The sequence below is a fragment of the Parasteatoda tepidariorum genome, chromosome 5, assembly GCF_043381705.1.
Source record: "Parasteatoda tepidariorum isolate YZ-2023 chromosome 5, CAS_Ptep_4.0, whole genome shotgun sequence".
NCBI lineage: Eukaryota > Metazoa > Arthropoda > Arachnida > Araneae > Theridiidae > Parasteatoda > Parasteatoda tepidariorum.
Genome location: NC_092208.1, coordinates 14,959,853 through 14,965,348, shown reverse-complemented (window position 1 = coordinate 14,965,348; position 5,496 = coordinate 14,959,853). Strand labels below are relative to the sequence as shown.

At 32.0% G+C, this 5,496-nt stretch overlaps 1 long non-coding RNA gene across 1 annotated transcript in view; it reads left to right on the top strand.

Moving 5' to 3' along the window:
- LOC107436726 (uncharacterized) overlaps positions 1-4,479 on the top strand; it is a 34,036-nt gene extending 29,557 nt beyond the window's left edge. Inside the window, exons 13-14 of the long non-coding RNA XR_006225720.2 lie at positions 918-993; positions 4,208-4,479. This is a non-coding gene — a long non-coding RNA (uncharacterized lncRNA). The remainder of the gene's footprint in view (positions 1-917; positions 994-4,207) is intronic.
- The last annotated feature ends 1,017 nt before the right edge of the window (positions 4,480-5,496 follow it).

Below are 5,496 nucleotides of genomic sequence, written 5' to 3'. Positions count from 1 at the left end.
GTGACGTCAACAAGCTGGCAGCAAATTATGTCATTTTGTTGTGGGTTTTCATATATTTTAGTCCAAATAAATTGATCTGTTGAGGTTTATTTGTGTTATTATGATTTTATTTGAATTTATTTAGTAATTTTAAACTTATGTAAGTATTATTTTATAATGTTGAATATGAACAATGCGCATGCGCAAGTTTTTCTTTCAACGAATCAGCGACATTCAAGAACTTGGATAGTGTCAACGAATCATCCAATTTCTTGGACAGAGAAATCCGTCCAATTTCTCGGATTCAAGAAATTGGACCGTGTAAACAGGCCTTAAGTAGTATTTCAGAAGTTTATTTTGTTTATAGTTGCGCATTTAAAACGTGTTTCTAAAGAACAAAATAATTTAAAATCAACAGTAATTGAAATGGAGAAAAACAAGATGCGTACTAAAAAGAGAAACTAATGGGAAAAAAAAGGTGTTGATTTATTTAAAGGAACTCTGAAAATCTGCCATACTGTTGACATCAATGATGCTTGTTGAAATATGTAAATATTTTAACCTATAGCATTAATTGTGGCAATATATAATTTTCAGTGCATTGTCTCTTAGCGCTGATCAGAATTGTTTAGTCATTAGTTACAATCTCTGAATAAAAAAGTTACAACCTCCGAATTCAATTAAAATGTCCACCCTATCCAAGAAAAGAAAAAATATTAACTTTATTATCTTTTATCGTATTTTTTGCAATGTACGTACGGAAGCTAAAAGTGGGAAATCTCCCTATTATCTGGAAAATTAACTGATACTATATCAAACCAATTTTCATATGTTACACTCAATATTTCACTTCTTACATTTTTATACAGAACCACAGAAAATATGTTATTTTTTTATTTTCTTATGTTGTTTCATTAATGATTATATTTTTCTTTCAGCAAAGCGAGAATTCCAGTGGAAATTAAAATTGATGAACCTAAAATTCTAGTTTATGCTCACACGCCCAAATACTTGGTAAGTACCACGTATGTCTTCAGCTTTAGTGCGACGTAAATTAAGTACCTGCTTACGTTTTTCAATTGTCGAAAATTATTTAACAAATTTCATTTAAATTTTGAATTTTATCATTTAAAACCTGTTTTAAAATTATGTAAATAGTAATATTACTTAAGATTCCAAATCGTCTCAGCTATAACTATAATACAATTAAAAATGGTATGTAATTATTAAAAATTTATTTCCTTCATCGAATCATTTTTGAATCAGCAAGTTTTATAATTATATACTAAAATGTTTCGATATGCTTAAATAGTTTCTGAACTAAATAAGCAAAAGTTGAGATAAACTTTCGACCCTACTTCCGACTTAACTATTTGAACCATACTATCAAGATTGTGGGGAAGCACCGCAGTTTCGAAACAAAAATCTAAATCTGTCGATAAAATATATGTTTCGATCCGAGATATATTTTTGAGTATATTTCGTAGTGCATGTCGATAAAGTGTGTTTCACAAACCAATTTAAAGTTAGATTAAACTAATTAAATAGTATATCATGCAAACTATTTGAACCATATGGATTAGCACTTGAAAATTCGATGCAATATTTTGAAAATACTAAATGCTACAATGATTGATCAGCCTAATTTGTTTGTTGGCATGAAGCTTTAATTAAATAGGTGAAGCAATGATGCTGAATGAGAATAATGACGCTGCTTCTTATTTTGTAACTTTGGTTTTAGACTGATTTTTTTCTACTCTATTATTATACTAGGTTTCAGGCTATTATTATTCTACTTTATTAAAAAGTTATTTATTGTCTTTAATCCATTGAGTAACTGCAAAAAAGTATATTTTTCTTGAAATATGCTTTACTGTTTAATGTAATTACGCTTGATTAAAAAAAAAATTAATAAAGAGGAAAGTAATCTCAAAAGCGATTTTTAAGCTTATTTACATCCTAAATAATATTTTTTATAACATTAGAATTACTTTTTCTAATGACTGAAACACCTATTTTTTTGTAAACATTAAACTAATTAGATGTTATTTTTATAACTTTGATACTTAATATATAATTTCTATTTCATATTAGCGAGTACCATTAATTTTTCGAAATTTAGTTGGTGACAAAAACTGCATATTTTGGTTGAAGTATGTACTGTTTAAATTAACTATTTTTGAGAAAAATAATTTAATAAAATTAGTGCTTTATGATCTTAGTCGATTTTAAAGTTTATTACATCTTGACAGAAGGATACATTTTCTCATAAACGCAAAAGCTAAGTTGCTTTTGGTTCTTACAACATCGATATTTAATATATATTTTCTACTGGAAATGACAGGATATCATAAACCAACTAATAACTTAACTGACAACAGGAAGTGAATACAATAAGCTTAATTGGGCATGGGTAACTTTTATAGTAAGTGTGGCAAAAAAATATGATTCTAATGGAATCCTGCTCTACCATATTTTTTTGTGAACAGTATTGACTTGTACAAAACATTAATATGTTTATATGTATCAGGTTAGTTAAAAATCCTTGAGTTTTGCAAATATATTTGCTTTGCAATGCTTAGGCTAATTTGAGACGTCTGCAGTACTTTTAAATCTTTCTGATGTTTTTTTAGGTTTCAGGCTATTTGGGAAATTTGAAAAGAACTGCTCTGACCTGTTGCATTTGTTTATCCTTATTGCTATAAGCTTTTAATAAGGCTCGTTTAAAAAAAATATGTACTACTCTGAGCATATTTCACACTGGCTGAAATCAACAAGTAATGATATATTTTCTAATAAGTAATAAGCCTCAAGATATGAAGGATGAACCATGATGGCTCAGGGGATAGATAGTTTGAATTCCAATGAAGTGAACCGGGTTCAAATCCCAGTGATGGTTGGTTGATACGAATTTCGTATCCGGCTTGCACGAACCACAATGTTGACGTGAAATAACCTCAGTGATAGACGGATCATGGGTTAGAGTCCCTTTGCCGTCAGGCTAACCCGTGGGAGGTTCTCGTGGTTTACCTCTCCGTGTAACACAAATGCGATTTAGTTCCATCAAATGTCCTCCACGGGGACAAATTTCTTTTAATACTTGATCCAGGAGATTCCTTGTCTTCTGAATTTGGTTAAAAATTACAAGGCTACGGAGTTGAGCATCAGTAGTTGTAAACCCAAAAATCGGGTCTGCTGTTCAACGACGGTTGCAAAATTATAAAAAATAAAGATATGAGTGATACCTGTAATAAGTCAATAAAAGGACAAGCTAGTTAGAAAATATTGGAGGCTTTCCCAATTAGCCTAGAGCACTTCAAAATAATTGCACTTGTTGGCAAAGAAGTGGAATATTCAATCAGCCAACGGCAGACATACAGGGTGTCCCAAAACGACCGCATAAACTCTGCACAGCTAGATTCCACGTCGGGAGTACATGAAAACTGACCAAAGAAGCGTTCCTGTACGATCTGCAGTTTACGAGTTGTAGTTGTAGTTCATTTACGTCGCACTAGAGCTGCATAATGCGCTATTGGCGACGGTCTGGGATACATCCCTGAGGATGATCCGAAGACATGCCATCACGATTTTGATCCTCTGCAGAGAGGATGGCACCCCCGCTTCGGTAGTCCAACGACCTGTGCGCGAAGTCGAGCACTTTACGGTAGCACAGTTTAACGAGGACCAATACCGCACACCCTCGGTCCCTACGCAGACTGATCCAAGTGGTCACCCACCCGCACACTGACCGCAGCCAGTGATGATTAACTTCGGTGATCGGCTGGGAACCGTGTTTTAACGATCGGACTCTGTAGTTTACGAGAGGAATACGAAAAACAATGACGTCACTGCCGGTGCAAGAAAAAAACACTTTATTGGACATATCAACAGCAGTATACTATGCACAATTTAAAGCAGAATATGCGCGACGAACGTTTTAAACATTATCATCTTGAAAGATATGCAAATACTGTTATTGATATGTCCAAAAACGTGTTTTTTTTTTTTTTTTTTTTTTTTTTTTTTTCACCGTAATGTNTTCAAATCCTTGTTTTTACCGTTCTTAGAAAGTTAAAAAACTACAAAGCCTAAGTAATTTAGTAAATAACGCTTCTTTGGGCAGTTTTTATGTACTCCCAACGAGGAATCTAGCTGTGCAGAGTTCATGCGGTCGTTTTGAGACACCCTGTATAATGTATTCTTATGGTAATTTTTCTTTTTGTTTCAGACCATTGAATTATTCAGCTATGTGGGGGGATTTCTTGGATGCTGGTTGGGACTTTCTATTTGGTCATCGTCTTTATCCCTCATAGACTCTTTATCGTATTTCAAAAATAAAATGAAAAAAGGAAAAAATATGAAAAACGAAAATGAAGAGCAGAACAAAAAAGAAGATTTCGGGACAAAATAAGTGTTTAATGTGTCTTATGCGAATCAGTTGGAAAAATGTAATTTTCGCACTTTGCATGTATATTAGAGATTAATAATTTTAAAAAGGAATATTTTTTTGATTTATTGAAATTTACGCTCTAATTTAAAATTTAAACATGAATACAACTAAATCAGATTTTTTTCGCACAATTTACCTGTTTTTTGAAATTAGAGTACATTAGAACTTTGTTTCAAAAAAGATATCTAGAGATATCTTACTCCAATTTAAATAACACACTCCATACAAATGAAACTATGATCACAAATGTTGCACTGTTCGTAAGATAAGTAATATCAATATAAATATAATTTTTAATTTATTAATGCCATATAATACTTGCCTGAAAAAATAAAAGCTCTACAGAAGAAATTAACAACCTCAACTAAAATTGTGATAAAATGTTAGAAATTCGCTTACAAACATTGGTTAACAAATTAAACGACAAACAAAAACTTTAAAGTAAATGACGATTTTATGTTTACAGAAAAGTCCTTATCTAAACAACTCAAATGAAAAAGAAGATAGACATAATATATATATATATATATGTATGTTGTGTTGTTGTTGTTTCTAATGCCTTGTCAAATACCATCAAGCCTGCTTGGTGAACCAAGTGAATATAAGCCAGATGATGCATTTCTTGCCTTTCAGTGGCGCTATCAATGGTCAAGAATACCTTTTTAGCCCCTCCCACGTCACAGCCAGTTTGTAAGACCTTTCGGATATGAGCTCGACGCCCTACCAGGCTATCGCATATATACACTGGTTATCATAAATTAAGGAAAATTCACAAAAATCGCGATAACTCAAGAAATTACACATGGAATTTTATGAAACTTACCCACAATATACAACACATAGTAAGGTATTAAACAACATAAAAAGAAATTATCAGACATTAATAGTAGTATAGAAATTAGCACATGTATAAAATAAACAAATTGGAAGTATCGGTTTGCAATAGAAAAAGTACCTTTAATATGGAATATGATTGCCTCTAGAAGCAATACAGCACAAACAGCGATGTGTGATGCTTTCAATTATGCGGTCTATCAGTTCAATAGGAAGTGAGAGCCATTGCTCTT